This window comes from Phaethon aethereus (genome assembly GCF_964289735.1).
Source record: "Phaethon aethereus genome assembly, chromosome: 9".
Lineage (NCBI taxonomy): Eukaryota > Metazoa > Chordata > Aves > Phaethontiformes > Phaethontidae > Phaethon > Phaethon aethereus.
In genome coordinates, this window is record NC_138585.1 from 8,735,273 (window position 1) to 8,756,205 (window position 20,933).

At 42.9% G+C, this 20,933-nt stretch overlaps 1 protein-coding gene across 1 annotated transcript in view; it reads right to left on the reverse strand.

Annotated features, from left to right (window-relative positions):
* EPHA4 (EPH receptor A4) overlaps positions 1–20,933 on the reverse strand; it is a gene marked incomplete at its 3' end in the record, with an annotated part of 103,351 nt that overhangs the window by 74,939 nt on the left and 7,479 nt on the right. The window lies entirely within an intron of this gene.

The following is a 20,933-nucleotide window of genomic DNA, read 5'->3' on the forward strand; positions in this document are numbered from 1 at the left end:
TGCTCAGATCAGCATATTAGGCCTTATTTGCAATCACTTAACGCTTTTTCTTGCCTCCATTCATTCATTGAGAAATACCCACTCAAATAAACAAATCCAGGAATTTCTAACAGAACCAAAACACAAAGTTTGTACATAATCAACACTTGAGGCAGTTAAGCGGAGCAGGAGGAAAAGTGCTGGCTGCAATGAATTAGCTATAGCACATCTGACGTGTCAAGTTAATTTCCTAGACCTATTTTTCTTTTGTGAAGGTGCAGCCGAACAGCAGCCACTAATGGGACAGTAAATTTGCACTGTGCCATGCAGAGCCCCAAATATGATATCACCAACCAACTGGGGGAAGAGGGGAGATGGTTTGCACTAAATTTATTATAGGCATTTGCTTACATTTTGTGAATGTGTCATTTAGAGCTATTTTTTTAAGTTGCACCTAACTCATTATGGGACATAAGCAATCTTTTGAATGATCCATACGAATCACCTTTGTCAACTTTAAGTGGGTTCTGACGTTGTAAATGCTTTAGTGACTTTGTTCTGAAATACACAAACAGAACTGTGCATTGGCACAGTAATTTTAGGGCTTCAGAGGAATACGGGGTTTGAATATTTAACTAAAGGAGAGCAAATTCTAGGCCTAAATTAGATGTCCCCTACCCAGATTGCCTTAAAGCAGCAAGGAAAGAAGGAAAGCTGCTCCCACATGGGAACAGTTACACTGGACTCATCCATGGCCTTAAAAACTAGCTCACCAAGACCCCTGGCTGAAGACCTCCCGGGTCCATGGAGGCGAAACGGGAGCCTCCCTGCCTGGGCTGTGTCCCGCACCAGGCTGCTGCTGCAGCGTGCCCCGGTGAGAGGCCACGGGCGAAGGGCACCCAGCAGGGCTCCTTCCCCGCTGAGCATGGAACCCTCAGACAGGGACCAAGGAAGCAAGAGTCCAGAAGACACGGCAGCTGCCCGCATATATTAAAAAGTTTCCCAGAACTGCTGTTAAGGAGCAACCTCAGCATCCAAATACTGTAATAGTTACCTGAACACTTGCAGAGCTGCTGCTGACTCATAAGCCAACTGCACTCAAAATTCTGCAACTGGGGATTAAACGTGTTGCCTCAGAGCTCGTCCACCTTGTTACACACACAAGAGTCCATGACAAAAACCATTTGCAATTCAAAGCACTCACAGATTCAAGGTCAGAGTTTTCCAGTTTCAAGAATTCTTCATATTTACAAAGTCTAAAGCACTGATACCAACAGATTGATTTTTTAGCATCTACCTCAAGAAAGCAGAGATGAAGGCAATCATTATTTCAGCTTCTTGAGGGGGACTTCCCTGTCAGTGTGTGTTAGCGACCTGTTAAACAAAATGTTTTGCAGTAAATCACGTGGAAATGTGAACTCAGCAAATGCCAGAGGCAATGACAGGCGGATATAAATGACAATTAGAAAGGTGTGTCCGGATGCTTGAGGTATGAGCCATGATAAAGTGCTTGTGAAATTTCACCTGCCCGGATTGGGACAGAGGTTGTGGCCTTCAGAAAAGAAAAAAAAAAACCCAACCAGATGTGCTAATTAAAAAGAAAACTATATGTCTGAACAGACATCCAAATATTCCAGACTCAGCAGGGAATAAAACCTACAGATTGTGGGAATTAGTCTGAATCAGACCTCATTAAACAGTCACAGCAAGGTTGGAGAAAGACAGTACAAGCCAATGGTTACTGCAAGCACCTCTTTAGCCAGTGAGAAGACTAAATTCTTTTCACATAATCATTCATTTGCATTCATAGGCTTCTAAAATGGATTTAGCAGATCTCTGTTCACATTCTCTGAGCTGCTTTTGACTTTTTTGAAAATACATGGAACTGGTAACAATCCTTGCAAATTTTGAGAAAGAAAAGCAGACAGACATATACTTCAGCTGATTAAATGTTTAACATTAACAACGTCCATTACCATCACCGGCACCTAGAGATGACTAACAACGAAGATCATGAAATCGCATTACTGCATTCAGCAAACCTTCAGAAAATGCCACTTTTCACAGGCAAAAATAGCATACCTTACCATCCCAGATTTCATCAGCCCGTTCTGTCAGCAGTAAAAGCTGTTTTCTAGGCCACAGCATTTTCCATTAATGCAATCTGATTTGCCACTGCATTTTTAGAAAGCTAAGGTGAATGCGTGATACTGAGAGAGGGCAGTTGGTAACCCAGAAATGAAAGTCTAAAACTCCTCATGAAGGGCGAGGTGAAAGAACAGCTGCCTGTGGCAAGCCCCACGCAGAGGGACCTGCATACCACGTTCTAGCTGTGTATTCCCAGGAGCTAAGGATACTTTAAATAAACAGTAATACACTTCTCAACAAATGATTTAAAAATGTGGAGATAATGACTTCTCATACGGCTTTATTACTGCTTGCACTTATAAATACGTCACCCGGGTAGTTTTATCTCCCACATTAGTTGATCTTTAAGACATCCTGATTATTGCTCACACTGTTCTGAGCGTTGTATCTGTTCCTATTAACAGAGAGAAGGAAACAAGCCAAAACAAAGCATAATGGTATTTTTGAAGCTACAATGTAATAGTTATCCAGGATAAATCCTGCCTGCATGTTTCTAAGAACTGTGGTACTATACAGAAGTAGTGACGAAAGAGCTGGTGGCAGTTTTTGATAGAGATGACTATCATTCATAAGCTACCAGCGAACTAAACAAAAATTAACAAGCTCCATAAAGCAATTAAAATCCAAAGCGTAAAGTAGATGTAATGACTCAACAGCCTGATCACTACTCTCGTAAAACCAGCCTAATAACACATGGTCTGAGTCCCCTCGCATTGACATTAACATCAATTTAAGCAGCAAATTGAAATTCTCATCATTAGTGGAGTTTCACTGATATAAAAGTTGTAAGGCAGGAGAAGCAGACCCAAGGGCTGCGCGCTGAGAAGACACACAAGAAACCAGATTTGTGCACCGCACTAAATCTCACTGTGGTTACGTTAGGTGCCACTCTATGGGCCAGAAGGCAGCTACCAGGCGTTTGCTGCACGATCTGCGCGGTATGCGTTGTTTTATCAAAATCTCACTCTCTAAAGACAATTAAGTGGGCACTGTCGTTCTCACCTTAAAGTCAAAGCACATCCTTCCTGGCAGTGAAAAAAGCCTGGAATGATGACCTAAATACTCTCCAGTGGGTTTAAAAAAACAAAAACCCAACAAACAAACAAACAACTGTCCCCACCCCGAACTGCAAAGAACAGCATGTAAGCTCCCAATTTCTGAATTTTAAACCCGTCTCATTACTGGGAGGACCGTCCTCCTCCCTCCATCCCCCCTTCTGCATTGGCAATAGTAATACTGCTTACAACTTGTATGTCATTCAGACTTGGAAGATCATTCTCATTCAAGACTTGTACGCAGCTGAAAAGTTTCAAAGATGCTGTAAGACTCGGTACAATAAAACAACTGTCCTTGGTCTCCCAGATAACAAGAAAGGCTTTTATAGTGTTTAAAATAATCAATATGCATTCCATGCATATCTAGAGACATTTTTGTATTGTTTCTTTATAGAGACAACTTTGGCCCTCACAGAAGAGGCTGTTCATGGTCTTCGGTAATGCAGAGTATACTAATTGGGCAATACCTCACACTTATTTTGGAATGCTAATTTAGACAGACCCCAGCTCTCACTGCACTGACTGGTCACTTGCTGACCCTCCAGAGGGGTGGCAGTGAATTAGGAACACACCAGCATGTTTGTGAGGTGAATTTCAAGTACGCTCCGGTATCACAGTATGGCTTGAGCAGTGCCCCCAAACCACAAAATCCGATGGGTTGAGATTTAACAACGTAGTTTATGTGCCAGATGTCATTGATAGTTTGGGATCGGCTTTTAACTTTGGATGGAGGAACAGAGTTCAAAAATTAACTAGATACTCCCTGCCAATATCCGTCGCCAAGCCTCCGCCAGGAATGAAGCAGCTATTATTCATTGCTTATGCAGCTCATATCAAAGTTAGCCCTCGAACTCATGATATTAAAGAGTCTATGCTACATAGTAATTTGGGACACCACCTGCCTTCAGAAAAAGCAAGCAGGATGTTTAAGCAAATGGAACAGCCCATGAATCAGAAACCTCCACAGCTTGCATTTGAACAGAGGAGCTCAAAGCAGCTGGGGATTTGCATGAATGCCACTGCACCCTTCCCTCCCGCTCACCTGAAGCCCTCCCTGAGGCTGCGCCCTGAGCAACGCCTGGAAGAAGGCCGGGGAGGGAAAGTTGAGAGTGGCTCAAGCACCACCCTGCAGTACGAGCAACTGAAGGAAGCAGAGCGGTACCCCTCTGAAGTCAGAGGTTGCTCAAAGAACCCACAGCTCCAGGATTAAACAAGGCAGCCTCAGGCTTCTTCTGATATGTGTTCATTGGCACTGGCTTCTCAGGACCATAAAACCTACTGAGGCCCTCTGCCTCCTTCGTTACTCTTGGGTCTGCAGGCATTGACTCAGCAAGGCTCAGGGCACTTCAGGCGGAGGATAGCCTCATGGGAAGAGGCAGGTTTTTATAAAGCTTCCAAATGCACCTTTTAGCAAAGCCTGGTCCATAGTCCCACTCCTTTCCTTCCTTGCCCTTCAGTATTTTCTAGACCAGGACCTGTGTTAGTCAAAAACCTTTGCTACCCATAACAGCTGAAGTACCTCCATTTGCCCAGCTTATTTTGTCCCAGTACAGCCAGCAGCTACATAATATTGCTTGCAACATTACCCCCCCTCATATATTCACCTTACATTGTCTTTCCTCTTTCACAAAATGAAACTTTGTTAAATCACTACAAAATAAATGCAGAGAACCAGAAAGATAGTTCTTTCCTTTAAATGCTTTCCACTGACAACAGACAAATCTTTTTGGTGACTTTCATTTTTAAGAGTTGAGCAACCACATGTCAGTCTACAAAAGACCACTTTCAATTTTTTATTATTCATGTGCCTCTTTCTTACACACACAAATAGATGCACAGGAATTCAGACAGAAGCTCCAACTCGATCCAAGCCGACACCTCGCTAGGCCACGAGCTCCCTGCTTGCCTGGCACTCGCCCCCTGAGTGATGAGGGCTTTCAGCACTGGCACCTCCGAAGCATCCTTCCTCACCACTCAGTGCTGTCACTGTTGACCCCAGCCCTTATTTCCTGCTAATCCCTCCCTATTGCAATGACATTCCCAGCAAGAGCTTCAAATAACAGCCTGAGGTACAAAGAGAGTGACTAATTCTTTACATTTCCAGTCATACGCAGCGATCTCCTAACAGGCAACGGCACTGACAAGCCCTTCCTGCAATACTCAGGCGTTTCTCTGTGGAAAGGTGTTCCTAATCGTATCTTAGGGCAATCACAAACCCACATTATTTTCCCCCTTTCCCCTCCCAGTCACTGGCTGGCTGTGGCCTTGAAGTAAAGGTGACCCAGCCGCCATACAGCAGGACAGGTAGGGCCAGCTGCTCCGCGGAGGGCTGAAGGACCTTGGCACAAGTCCGCAGGGGAATGCGACTTCAGCTGAACCTGCTGGGATTCGGCAGGATTGCCCTGCAAATGAGAGCTCAGGCAGAAAGGGCTAGGGGAGAAAAGGATGAAAGGAAACAGACAGACAAGGGAGGATGAGCCTTAAATGAGGACGAGCATCCCAGTGGTCAGGACAGGTGACAACTTGAGATGTCAATATGCTGCCCACATAACCCTGTCTGAAAAACACCAGACACTTAACTGCAGAGGTACTAGGGGGCAAAGAACCTTCATTCCCTTCACATGATAGAGTGAGGTCCTAATATCAGGTAAATGGGGTCACCCTAAACTTGCCGTATTTTATTGCCGTATGATATTGCTCTGGTATTGCAGAATAACACATGCAGACTCCTCAGAGCACAACAACAGTCTTTATGAGTTAAGAAACTTTAAAATGTTAATACTAAAATCAAAATACACTTCCAATTTATTAAAAACTAAAACCGTGAGATTTGCTAGCACTCACATAATTCAAAGGAATAATCCTTCTCTGGCACTTCACTAAGCTCATGAGTTTACACTAGCAAACAAAATGAGTGTTGTAGGCTGAAGTTATTCTTTGATCTGGTAAATAAAACCATAGTGAATTCAGGTTCAATTACAGTATTTAAATTTATGACATCTACACTGCTGTAACAAGTTAGTGACAAACGCCAGTTTCATATAAAAAACATGCATTAACATGCACAAGCTACAAAAAAGGAAAATCAATTGGTTCTATATAGACATATCAAAATGTACTTTGGCAGTTTTATACAGTCTTTTACATGCATTTGTCAATGCATCTGATTGCAGTTCTAGTTACTATAAACAACCCACTATTACCAAGAAATTTCTGGTTTGGTATACTGAAAAGTAAAATTTGCTTTACTGATATTTGTGTGTGCGCACTTACATGCATATTCACAAATGCAGTCGTCGTTACTGCCGAAATTTCATTTGCATGCAAAATACCTCTGGTGCAAATTACCAATAACATAAGGGAGCCCATGAAATGTTAAAGACTTCAAAGGATGAGAGAAAAACTGTATTTGCATTTTGGGCCTGATCCAAAGCACATGAAAGTCAAGGGGAGTCTTTCCATTGGCCGCAACAGATGTTCTGATTCAAGCAAGTTTTGATGCAAGTTATTGACATAACAGTAGACCAGCAAGACCACAAAATACAGTTTCTGAAGAAACCAAAAGTTAATTTTGCTGAATATACTGCTTTTCATCATGGCAGTTGTCTCTCAGCTTCTCCCAGGACAGTCTTTGCTGCCTCTCCTGCCGTCTGCAGCACATCTTTCTGTTCCGATACCCCACATTCATTCCAGTTTTTACACCTACACGTTCTTCTCACTTGTTGATGGCTTCTAAAGTCTTTCTCGCTCTGCAGATACTTAACTTTGTAATAGTGTTATTTAATGCCAGAAAAGTGACTTATGAGACAAGTACCTATAAAGGACCATATAAGAACTGACAAAATATGTTTTGATAGATCGCTATCTATAGGGCATAAAGATACCAACTGCTTTCAGTCTTTAAAAAACTGCTAGTGGTTCTCATAACAGAAGTAAGCTGCTAGCTACTCTCATCTGAGAATAATCAGCGTAATCAATATTGCTTCAGCAATCTCTGTTCTATTACATCAACGTTTTAGCGCAATTTTTCATTTGGTCTAAACATAATAATGCCTTCTACACCATAGCAGAAGAAAAACTGTGCTTCCCATCCTTTAGGTGAACAATGTGGTAAAAGAATACAAGTGACTGGACTTGCAACAGTGCAGGTACCAGGTAGCGAAGTAATAGCAAGTTTACTTAAATAAGCTTGAGTAATTTACTGCTTTTAGAAAGGCACCTTTGCCCTGGCATGACCCAAAAAGAAATGAACTAGTAAAAGGAGCATTTCTGTAGCACAAACATTATTAACTAATGCCATACCTATTCTGTATGTGTCACCAGTAAGCAAAATCAAACCCACTGCAATTGAACCAAAAAAATGTACTAGGACATAGTGTACATTTTTCTTCCACTCTATACTCCAAAGTCATAAGCACTCCTCGTATTTCATGGTAAAAGGTTTTATTTCTTGGTTCTCGCAGCTCAGGTAATGATATCGTAACTCAAAGGTGGTGCAAGGCTCGCTATAGTTCTGACCTCGTAAACAATTTTAATATCCTTTCTCTGCATCCCAACAGATATAGGACTGCACCTGAGCAGCCAATATCTCCTCAGTAGGTACCTTTTTATTCAACTTGTAAGTGAGTACATGTGCTGCACATTAAAACCAACCTGGATGCAAAGAGAAGGTTTCCGTCTGCGTGAGGGAGGCCATCTTTCAACAAGCTGAGATAAATTTGCCAAGTATCTGAGGTGCGTGGGAGGGAATGCAAAATTAAGCCAAAACACAGCACAGACTCCCAAAGCAAGACGCACAGCACCGCATCTGCTACACACATCTACTCTGGGCTTCTTGAAGTGTTAGAGACTGCATGTTGTTTTGGAGCGATGAAAGCAGTACTGCTACAAACGGGGGCGAAGGAAGGACCCAGACGGAAGCAGCATTTCTGCTTGTCTTTCCGGGTGAGCCAGTAACAGGCAGAGCTCCTCGTGGCTGCTCTGCAGCATCCCTGCCATACCATATCATTACCATGGGCTCAGATAAGGAGACACTACGGCCAGTAAAATGAAGCTGCAAACCTCATACGTAGAGCCACAGTTCTTCAGAAAAACCAGGGCCCATTCAGTGTCGCCCTGGTCTGTGGAGGATTGGAACAGAGAGAGGTATCCTGGATGCCTAAAGAGGGTTCTGGTTAGCTGAAATTAGCTGGTTGGTTAATTGGAAAACCGAAACGTGGGGAAAGAACTCTAGCAGCCAAGAAACCTCGTGGGGGCAAAAAAAGAGGTCAGGAGACAGCACAATTATGTCTCTATTTCTAGGTCAGACCTCAAGAGCTACCTTTCAGCTGTAAGATGATAGTCATCCCATAGCAATTGCGCAAGAACATCTACCACAAGGGATGAAGCTGGACATGACCCCAGTTAGTCTATTCCCCTGCCACACAGGAGAATAACCTGTACTTAAACCGTGCTACTAGATGTCTAACTAACATTCTGAAAATCCTCAAGTGCAGAGATTCCCTCACATCCCCAGGTAATCTGCACTGACACTACAGATCTTTGTGATTATGAATTTTTTTTCCCCCTCTCATGTCTAGCCTAACCTTCTCTTTTTGCAATCTCAGCCCATCATTTCCTGCCCTGTTACCAGCTCCATCTTTTACAGACAACTTCTACACACCTCTGGTTAAAGAAGAAAAGCGAGAGACGTTTCAAGATATCTTCAACTCTAAGCAAGTCCAAACTTTGAACTCCTTAAGGGAGCTGGACAGTAAGGGCTAAAATAGGCAGAAGGGATGCCTTAGCCTGCATGAGGGCTACGAATTCATCAATCAAGGCCTAGATCACTTAGAAAGACACCACCTAGTACTTAAATTATATCTGTCTGGAATAAGGCCAAAATACACTGGTTGATGTGCATTGGTGAAACAGAATCCACTACTTTCTAAAAAACCTCTCTGAGGAACAAATTGACAAGTGCTCTCGAAGAAAACATATTTCCCCTTATCACATGCACTTATTTGTTATCGAAGGTCTGTTTGCAAGATTCATGATGCTGAGCTCAGGGCAATAAACAATTCATTTTGAGAAATCACAGACTGAATGAAGGTATAGGTATTATAAGCTAATACACAAAGAAAAAGCAGGTCAAATCAGCACTGGGCTATCTTGGTATCTCTATAGAGCATCAGTAATGCTTCATAAAATTGATTTTATACCAGGCTTCTGGTTCTTCAGAAGTTTTTTACTAAAAAAAAACAACAAAACAAGTATCTGGAAGAAGACAGGGGTTATTCTCCAAAAACAGTTGTGAGGTCCAATTTTCTATTTCTTTGGCATGACTCATCCATAGCTTCGTCACCATGGCTGACAACTTCCCGGTACAGAATTGATCAGGGCAGTGACACCAACCAGGTCCAAGTCTCCAGGCTGTGGAAAAGCTCCTAGAAACATTAAGAGCCTTCTTCCAATACCTGCCAACACTACGGCAGGGCAGAGAAGGAGCTTTCATCTTTTTCATCATAAAAAGTGCTGGGTAAGTTGCCAGAGTATCATATTTCCATATTCAATTCAGATCAGTTTATAATGGACAAATTCTGCCCTCCGCTAGACTTCGACAACCCCTTCTAACTCTGGCCAAGTGACATAGATATCGTATGTGACCTAATTGCATTTTAAAGCCTAAATAAGGTTCCTGCACTCCAAGTTGAGACAGGCAACTTTTTTTTTTTGCCCTACCTACAAGTCCCTGTGACACAATACTTCCGACACATAGCAAATTCTGAAGAATTATTCCTTCCAAACAAGTATCTTCCTTGTTATTTAGCTGGGCTAGGGGCAGTTCACCATCATGACAGAGGTGCAGAGACAAGTGAATAGCAATTACTCAGCATTTGTTAAAACGAAGGCCTCACCTTTAATAATTGCACAGTCACATTTCTTTACGCAGGGTCAACCAGAACTCCGGAAGGGAGACTTGCTGATTGACACAAATATGTTTGTATTTCAAAGGGCAAATTACAAAGTCAAATAAAAGGCAGTGTTTGCACAAGAGTTAACTTAGCCATTTGGCATTCTAAAAGAGCTCAACAATCCCACGGAAAAATGTCTCGTCCCTGCTCTGCTACAGTGCATTTTTAAGTCAAACGTTAATACAGGTGTACAGAGAGGTCAAATTACCACAATCCCTGCAGAAGACTGGCTAAAACGTACAGCCACAAGACAGAGGCATTAATAGTGACCCTTTAAGAAGCAGACCAGTATGGTGGGCTCCGCTCCTTCTCCTCAGTATCCCCACAGTGAGCTGGCAGCTGTTAAAAAACCCAGTGCAAGCTAGAGCTACAGGGGTCCTCTGACTGCAAGGAAGGACAAACCAATGTCCAACCAAACAGGGAAGAGAGGAGACCTCCTTTCTCACACTTCCATACCCCGATTACAGTTTTCTTGAACTAAAAGGTCCAGTACTGCACAGTCACTGTCCAGTGCAGCCTAATGGGAAGGAAATGCGATACTTAATAGGGTCACATACTGCTCTTGACACTGCACCACCAGAGCCAGCGTCATTTTCACAGCGGACAAGGTCTCCTACCCCTTTCTGGAGCCAGCCAGCTGCCCTCCTTGGCAATGCTGTGGCCATGCTCAATGCTCTTTTCCCTTCTGCTGCCACTCCACACTCTACTGCAAGTGACTGTAGGTGGATTTTAATGTGTGAGAGAAAGGAGAACAAAGTGCTCTATCTATCTTAAAGCTATAAGCAGGTGCTTTCACAGTGCCCACAACTCTTTGAGCTCACTTTCAAGCCATTGGGTGTGTTGTATATTAATTCTGGGTACATTAAAACTGGGTACCAAGTGCATATCTTCAAAGAACCACCAAGAATTTTAAGGTCAATCAACCAAATGGATAAAAGATCTGCACGCAGGTAGAATCAGCCAAAAAGAATGGAAATCATCTCACAGGTCATCAGCAATGCACCTGAAGTTATACACACTGACTTCACCTCTTTAGTTGATCCCTTTCAACTTTCCTCCCCACGCAGACAGGCCTTCAAACCTCAAAGCGCATTATCAGCCACGTCTATATGTACGCACATGTACTCATCACCCACTAAATTGTCACATCCAGCCTCAAGTATTGGATCCAGTATTTTAATCTTTTATGGATTTGATTTTCAGAAGCAGTCCACATTTGGGTCAGCATGACAGAACTGTGTCTGGGATTAGCACAAGAGGACAGTTCTAACATGCCATGGGAACGACTTCATCAAACAACTGCAAAACAGTTCTTCTACATTAAGTGTAACTATTGCTACTCTGAGATTAAATATTACCTGGAAAGTACTCTCATTAACTGCAGAGTCCTTGATTAACGAGCAGGTAGAGCACATATAGGGACCTGGTCCTGATTTCAGCTGTCTTATTAGCTCTACCCTGGATACTTCTGATCACCACAAAAATACATGAGGAAATCCAAGAACTAATTATGAGTGGACAAAATGTGTCAACCTAATAACTGTGTTATGGTTCTTCAGAGATTAAGGGGAGGCTGGCAGATGTGCAAGATGCAAATACCGAAACCACTAAAAAGAAACAGCAACAGAATTCAGCTATCTTCTAGCATCTCTGGTGTGCGAGACTACAGGAAGCCTCTCAAGAAATAGGCTCTATTTCAGAACGGCTCTGGTGCAATTTTGACTACTGCAACCATTTTTTTGTTTGTTTTTTTCAACATTGACGGACACAGGAAGAACCTGCAATGCTCACCCCACTCCCAAGAAAGGGTGGAGGAGCTGTCTCTCCCACCAAGGCACAGACATTGAGCACTGTCCAAAGGCCCCAGGGGTGCCTTTGTCAGAGTACAGGAGTTCGGCCACCAGAAAGCAAAGGGCAGGGGCGAGCATCTCACCCAGAGCTCCTGGAGGGTGCCGCTGCACATTTGAAGGCACATAGGCTGTGGCTGCAGACCGCACACTGGGGAAACCAGAACCATCTTCAGTTTGTCGGCAAACACTGTTGTATCCAAGCATCTCCTGCTATACTTATCCAGCAGCCACTGCCCCCAAGCATTTCTGTGAAACAGTAGGGACTGCCCACACAGGCTCTTTTTAACTTGTGTTTATTTGTCTCTTGAAAAAAGCCCAAAGAAATTTTTTACACACATCAGCTAAGTACAACAAAACTGAATACTCCAGCGTCTGAAGGGGAGTTCAGGCAACTTGTGCCCTACGATTGATCTCCTATTTCTCCCTGCACTTTCCTTCTAATCCTCTCCATAATTACACGAGCCGTCTCATCTTCTCGAAGCTGTCAATTCCCTCGAATCCATTTTCAAATGGCCATCCTTGAAAGAGCCTGGGTACTAGATCAAGCTGTCTCAGCTTGATTGCAACCCGCGCCGCTATTGATGGCTCCCCGGAAATGCACGGGTGCGGCTGGCCGGACTCGAGCAAGGGTTGCTCAGACCCAGCCCCGGAGGAAAGCTGGCGACGGGAAGGTATTGATCTGGTCCTTTTAACATGCTAATTTGCCCAGTGGCTGCTTCAGTCCTTGCCCGGCTGGACACTTCAAAAGGAAACTGTTTTCAAAGCAGCGATGTCTTTTTCAACTGCAGAAAACACTTAAAACTGAAAACAAATGAATTCAAGCACCAAGTTCAGAGAAGCACTGGTTGGTATTCTTCAGCTCCCCAGACAGAGATGTTTGATGTACAGAAAGACAGACTTGTTAATTAATGCTATTAAAATGTGGCCTGGCAAGAAGCCTCTGGGATTTAAAATCAGAAAATCCACACCCTTTAAGTACTTTAATATAACGATAGCCTGTATTAGTATCAAAAAATTCAGCCATAACCTCTTGAAGCGTTCCACTGATTTCCCCCACCACTACTTCTCAGAAGAAAAGTAAAATGTAGTTAAAATTAAATTTCTGTAATTCAATTTCTGTAATTCAGCGTCAAGACTGGAGAACATTTGGCCTTTCTTAACATTGATAATGGGGAAAATAAAGCCGACTGTTCAATCCCTTCAGACCGCTGAGAATGCATGGCAAAGGCCAGACAAAACCCACGGTGTGACAGAGGCATTATTAAAATATTTCTGAAAGCAGCAGCATTATTGACTAACGCCTTTGCTACCAACACACAGTCTTCGATCACTGGCTAAATACAATGTGAGGAATGGATACAATGACAGGATTTAATTAACGGTCTGTGGAAGTACTGAAATACATTACATACACAAGATTTGCAGACAGAACAGAAATCAATTGAGTGTTTTGCATCCATGTTTGTGGCTCACATCATGCTTCTAGTAAAACCAGAGATGAGCTGTGAAAACCAGGAACACTCTCCAAGCTAAGGGAGATAACGAGTTGTAGCTCTGACCCACAGCATATTACCCTGCTTTCAAAGATTGAAGAGACAAAAACTTGAATCTCCCTTCAAGTATGTCTCTATTTCCAAGACTAAAGTCAGTGCTGGTTGGCAAGCAAGAGCAGCTGAACCCAGATGAAGGAAGAGCCTCAGCCACTGAGTCCAGCCTGCTCCTCTGGACCCCGGCCCAGGGCAGCCGCAACCCACCGAGCCGAGCCCCGGCTGCACCTGCAGCACCAGCCACCGCCCTCCACGCTCACCAGCCCCCGTGGCAGGAGGGAATTCAGGATGCCGCTGACCTCTAACCCCTGGCCACAGGGGACAAAAAGCCCATTGGAAGCCACAGGAGAGCGCAGGCAAACGGCAGGGACCCAACTGTCAACCCGATGTTGGCTCTGGAGCAGGCAGCATCATTGGAGCAAACATTCACAGAAACAAGGCACGAAGAGATAACACCAGAAAATATGAACAAAATGGAACTTGTTTCCTTGCCACTAAATTGTTAGCTTTATGAGACTTCATGCTGAACGGTATGAAAAAAATCCAATTTGCTTTGAAGCGCATTAGTCTAACATCCTAATTATTGTTTACATTGCCATTTGCCTTCTATTAAGAATTGAATAATTACCCAGCGCTCCATAGTTTAAAAATACAAGCAAACAGGATTATCTGGGTAATTAAGACACTGTACTGCAGCCTTGTACTGTGGCTGTACGAAGTATTCCCATATATAAGCAGAAGCAATAGTTATCGATTGCCTTAGTTCAAACAGTGTTTTAAGGAGTTCCAGTGAGCAAGGTGGGTAACGCATTAGAGAAAGGTGACCGATGCCTTTTAACCAGAGTGGAGGGGGGAGAAGCTATCTTGCAGCAAGGACACTAGGCTGAGTCTTCCCTTCGGTCTCATCTCAGCCACAGACATCCTGTGTGGCTCTGGAAAAGCTACTTAGTCTTCCTCCCTCCGTCCTGCAGCTGCTGCAGCACAAGAGCATCCTTCCTCCTCCTCTGTCTCCTGGCCAGGAGCCCCACCTTCACACAGCCGGCCGAAACCACAGCCGCTCAGCAGCCCGTGCCGAGCGGCACCCAGACCCCAGTAAATACAAGGCCTGTTTCCGAACACACCTTTCAGTGGGTTTGTATAGATGAATTTAGTTTTACAGGATTCCTTTAGTGAGATTTAAACCCACCCATCTGAAAAAAAAAAAATAGATCAGCAAACTGAGTTTTCTCTAGGCATCCATGACTAAACAAGCCAAAGCAAATACCAACTGCACAGTATAGCTTTTTTTTTTTTTAAACCTTAATAGCCCATCCATATTGTACTTTAAACAGCATGACCTCCCCTTCTAGGTAACTATTAAGACAAAAGCAAAGTTTTTGCACGTTCCTTTGTTGTTTTAAAGAGCCTTTCCTCCTTTAATTACACCGCGAGGTTTCACACTGTGCAGTTTACTACCCCTGTGAAATTACCTTCAAGTTAAACACTAATTGGACATCCAACAAAAACGAACACCCCTCCATTGTTGTTTTTTTTCCCCCCCTTCTGGTTTCTTATAGGTTGTAGCCTCAACACAATCAGGGTCCCAATTTCATACCACTGATTTATAAAGACACAAAATGAAAAACAGTACTTTAAAGAAATACAGTACATTTGTGCACCATGTGTTCTAACTTATATCAATAAACCTTTCAACAAATCCGTTCTGAACAAGCCTGTGTTTTGGGAGCATTTAATGAGCCTCAGCTTTATTTCAAGCCAAAGGCAATTTTGAGTAAAGTTGAAATAAAGAAAAGTTAAAAAGAAAAGAAAGCCACTAAAACCAAAAATAAAATAAAATATGGGTTCTTGTGTAATCATGAGGCTTAAGCAAGCAGAACTTTTCTCACAGATTATTTTCTTTCGATAAATAAAGACAGCAGTTCATTTGTGCATGTTTACCCAAGCGCTACCAGCCTCTCTTCCCCTTTGCACCAAACTACAACCATAGGCCAAGCCCGTTTCTGCCGCCAGCCCAGCAAAGTGAAGGGCACTACACCAGGGCTGAGCAGGTCAACGCAACACAGAGAAAACGTCACCGTTTTCAGGCACATGTGTGTGTACACACTTAGAGTGCAGGGGGGTCCCACCCCCTCAAGATGGTCATTCCCCTAGTTGAGGTTGTAGCTGCAAAAGGGCTTCACGGTCACCAGTGAACATCTAGAGATGACAACACCCAAGGGCCTGCAGCCCCACCAGGCATGAGAAACGGCACTCCGCGCACCTCCAGCCATCATTTTACAAACACGGCCAGGGTTTCAGAGCACAGCACTTTCCCACACGCCCGCTTGAAGCGAGCAAGCGGGCTGCAGAGCTTGGGGAAAGAGTGACAATCATTCATAGTCAAGGGGAGAGCGAGCCACAGGGAGCACACTGTGTAAATATTACACTATCTCTTAAACAAAGAGATCAAAAAAATCAAAACAGAAGCCATTTGCATAAAATCCAAATCTTTGAGCTCTGCATAAACAGAAGGAGGTTTTAGCTGGCGTTTCCAAAGGAAACTCTTATCTCCTTTGTGAAATGGGGAAATGGGTGTGCTACTTTGCATGAGGGTGTATACAAAAGATGTAAATGAGGAATTTGCTGCATGCAAAAGGCAAAGCGGCCGACAGCTGCCAATCCCCATTCACAGGGAGAGCTTCCTTAGTCTCCAGCAGGAGGAAAGAGAAGGGAACCAACATGTTTGCTTCCCAGGGAGGTGAAGCAGGCTCTGAATATTCATAAAATGGCCATTTAGTCATGGGAGTGTTAATTGTCTCTGATTCACAAAAAGCTGTGACCTCACCTGCTCCCTGCAACATATCAAAAGGATGTGGCATCATGGAACGAAACCAGATAAGATATTTATCTCATAAGTTTGGGGGGCCTTTTCATGCAGTCTCAGAAGACTGAAGTGTAACTGCTGAGCACTTCTTTAATCACTTCTCACAAGCGCAATAAAGACCAAGCTCAGTGGAGCATATTATTAGACAGATAATAACCCTTACCCAGCCAAGATCTAAATACTGAAGTCATCAGACACAAGATGAGTGTCTGGGAAGTTTTGTTTTGCCTTTTTTAAAAAAAAAAAAAACAACACAAACACACACAAAAACCAGAAAATGGTCTATATGCCCCACAAAAGACTATCCAAACCTGACATGAAATTCATACCACCACAACAGCTCATCTGGCTCTGATTCCGAGGACTGTGCTTTTTACTAGTAACATGCAGAATAGGGACCAGATATTGCTCCCCTGTGTACCAGCAGAAATTTTGTCGAGAATTCAGAAGGAAGCAATCCCAGCCTTTCTCCAAGAGGTACATGAAGGGACAATTGCTTGACAACTGTAGCTTGATTTCTGAGGGGGCCGGGGAGGAGGAAAGCAATAAAGAGCTGCAATGATGTTTAAATGGAGGTTTTTAAATGCACCAGGTGGTACAAAAATCAGAGGAAGTAACCCGTGGAAGATCTATTGAGCTACACAAGAACATAACATAACCAAATCACTCCTTCAGCAGAGAAGAGAACCAACTAAATTTGCTTCAGACAGTGTTTCAGTATTGCTCCCATGCCCCTCCTGGTAGCTTCCGTCTTCTCAGATTCTTTTAAAATGTAACATGTTGAGCCTGTGCATTTTTTTTTTCCTGCCAAAAATAATCAACCTGAAAAAAATCCTTCTGAAATCTCAAATCTGCACAGTTTTAGTCACCCTTCTGATTACCCTTTTGTGCAGCCAGACTGTTCATCAGTGTTATTCTGACAAAAAAAGTTGTCTATGACTAAAACAGAAAAGTACACACAAATTACTTCACTTGCCCGCCCCTACAAAACGCACCATCCAAAAATCTTATCACAGAAAATAATATAATTAGGCTGTACCCTTCTGATGTACACTGAACTGCTGCTCTCAACGATCACAGCCACTCTTCAAAGCCTCCAAGATAAAAAGAATCTTATCATTCAAATTATTACTTCTTAGGGATGCTCTTATCAAAGTTTGAAGGAAAATTCTAAAAACAGCAGTGATATGAAACCAGGACTGAGCCATATTTGAAATGACACTAGATTTTCTGCCAATTGGCCAATTCACAACTCAAAAAAGCAAGTGTAGATGAAGACAAAGCTGTTGGCTCTCATAACCTTTACAATATCACAGTAAAAATCTCAACTGTCTCACATATTTATACTAAATGGCAGGTCTAAAATTGAGATTTGTAATTTCACAGCATCAAAATCATCACAGATGGCTACAGTCTATTGCTTCTTTAATCTGTCTTTTCTCCTCTCCTGCTTGCTTTCCCCCCTCCTCCTTTGAGTTAAAAAGATATGTGTTTTATCGTAAGGAAATCGTAACTAAATCCAAACCACATTATATTACTATATAACAAACCAATTTACATAACAATGATGCACACAAGTGAAGTTTAATACTATTTTATGTCTCAGCTTTGCCCTAAAGCACTAATTACCTTAGCCTTGAGATGTGCCACTAGCTGGGACAGCCATGTTCCATCAACAATATTCCACATTGAAGTGGGTAGCCATTAACACAGGAAGTTTGGGGGGAGAATAAATAGTAAGAAAAAAAACCCAAACAGCGTTTTTTTCAGCATCAAGTTCACAGCTACAAATTCAGCTGTAAGCAAAGAATCAGTGCTCACCTAATATTTCTACTGATCAGAACCAATTTTGTGGAACCACTCCTGTGACACACCTTTGAAGCTTCCCAAATACATATGTATTAAATATTTGGCTCCTTTCCCTTCCTGACCTGGGTTTTTGCATGCATGCCTGCATGCATACACACACACATATATATATATATATGGATGCTCAGTAAGACAATTATCATCAATAAAGTCAGCTGGAAAAAAAATAGAAGTCAGAGGAAGGGCAGTTTTTTGTCATCACATTCAAACATCTCCATATCACTGACATAATTTAAAAAAAATCCTGTTCAAGGTCAGAGAGTCATTAACTCCCACTATAGGAAGCACTTTAGATGTGAAGTGGCTTCTCATTATGCTTCCCACACACACACATCAAAAATTAAGCAAAAGCAACTCAAGGAAAATGTATTATTTAAAAGTCAGAAGGTTGAGGGAACTTGAGGCAGCTTTTAGGGCAACCCAAGCTCCAGCTGCTCCATCCCAGCACTGTGCAGCAGGGTGAAGGTCCCAGGACAGGACAGGGAGCTCCGACACCTCCCATGGCTCTCCCAACAAGTACAGAGCCCCGCTCCAGTGGCCTAAACTATTTCTGCCCACCGAGCTTTTGTCAAACATTTAAGATCTTAATCAATCCTAAGTTTGACCCTCAGATCACAGGGGAAGATGGATGAGGAAACAGACAACCTCTGACCTTCCCTTGTATTTGTCCTGCTACAGTCAACCTATTGAAAAACAACTGAGGTGGAACCTGCTCACCAACTCCAGTCCCAGCCCAGCACCCTTTTACAGCCTTTCCCAAACTCAAAGTCTCTCCCCCTGCCTGCAATCCTCTGTACCAAAACCACAGGAATCCTCCTCACTTCATCCTCCTCCTCCTCTCCAAAAACCTGCCGGAGCAGCACATTTGCTGAACTATGAAGTTAAGTGGGGTAGAAAAGGGGAAGCTTCATTCAGCAGTGTCAAAGGCCAAACTGCTTTAACAGCCTCACTAGAAACCGGAGAGCAAGCTGCATAGTTCTGGTAAACTTCATGAATTCATGAAGAGGAGCTTCCCAGTAAACTGTTCTGGCTGAAGAATGGCAAATGTGAGAAAAGGAAACCACAAATAACTGCTGATGAAATGGGTTTAGCACTTTCAAATTACATGCTGGCTCAAATCCTCTCAAAATGACTAGTACAGGCCAACTTCACTCTGAAGAGCCCAAGAAACAGAACGTTTCCATCTCCTTTGTAAATACGGTATGGCCTGATCTTCCTTTTACTCAGGAAACAGAGAATTGGGTCTCTTGAGCCCAGCCTTCCCTGGGTGCAGCTGAGAGATGGGAGGTAAGCTGACATTCATCCTCAAGATCTAGTTCAACATCACAAAAATAAATTAAAAAAAGCATCCCACTATCACTGCTGCCCACCAAAGCCTCAAGAGATTTCCCTTGAGCAACACAGGATCTGTTAGGCAATTGTCTTATCACATCTGGGCCACTGACACTGAAAAATGGTAGATCTGTGTCAGAGTGCCCCAGTACCGGCCCAGCAGGCCTTTAGGAGAAGGCAGAATAATTTCTGTACAATAAACCAAGATGCTTTCCCCCCTGCCATTCACTTCCTTCTGTGACAACCCAGGCTGTAAAGGTGTCCAGCAGCTTTGCCCAGAAGTTACCAAGCTATTAGAAAGTAACAGCATCTCCCCAGCCACCAGTGGCTCTCCCCAGGAGCACCACAGCCACATGTTCACGTTTAACAATACACAGGTTTTCAGGTTTCCAACTCACGAGGTTCCAGCAAAACAGAGCAACTCACCCCAGACAGGATGCCCTGTCATCATGCTGCTCATCTTGCCAGTTCTCTCTACAGCCCATGGTAATTTTGTTGCCAATACGGCACACTTAGGCTTTCTCCATAAAGCAAAAACACTAGAAACAAAAGCTGAAGTTTATACTTAGTGCTTCTCTCCTGCTAAAGCTTAATTCAGTGTATAATAACGAACTTCATATTGACTGTAAATTATCATTTAAAAGAAATCAAGTAGGACATTCAAAAGATGCTGTTCTCTTAGAAGTCTAGCACAAAAGCAGTCAGTTACTTGTTTTGCCATCTCATTCTCCGCCTCAAAATGAAAAATAAAAGACCTAGTGGAAAACACACCAAGATGATGTGAAGCAAAATCATCTGGCTCCAAAGAACCTTTTCCAAAAACATGGGTCCAAATCCACTACAGAGTTGAACGCCTTCAACTCAGCAGCCACCAAAATTAAGCACATTGACCTGTGCAAGAATCCATTTAAGTTTGATTTTCATTTATGCTTATATAAGCAAAGGTTTAGAAGCAGAGACTAAAGATATTCTATTTATAAACTCTCTTCTCTCCTTCCCTAACCTTTTACAAGTACTTTCTTCTACAAAGGGGAGGTGAAGAGAACACAGGTTTTGAGGTTTTTTTCTTTTTAGGCTAATCTGTTTTTTATACAAGCTTTAATCCCTAATTCTGCAGCACACAGGATGGTGTGTGTAGAAGGGTGGGGTGCAGACTTTTAGCATTTCTAAGAGTATCCTAGCACCTCTATTATTAAGCTGACAATGGAGACCCTCTGAGAAATGAAAATATTTAACAAAGGCAGCAGTGTCAAATATCAAAGGGTTATTTAGTGCTAAAAATTTGCAACAAGTAAAACACCAAAGACTTCCCCTTCCCAAAGTGGGGAAGTAATCCA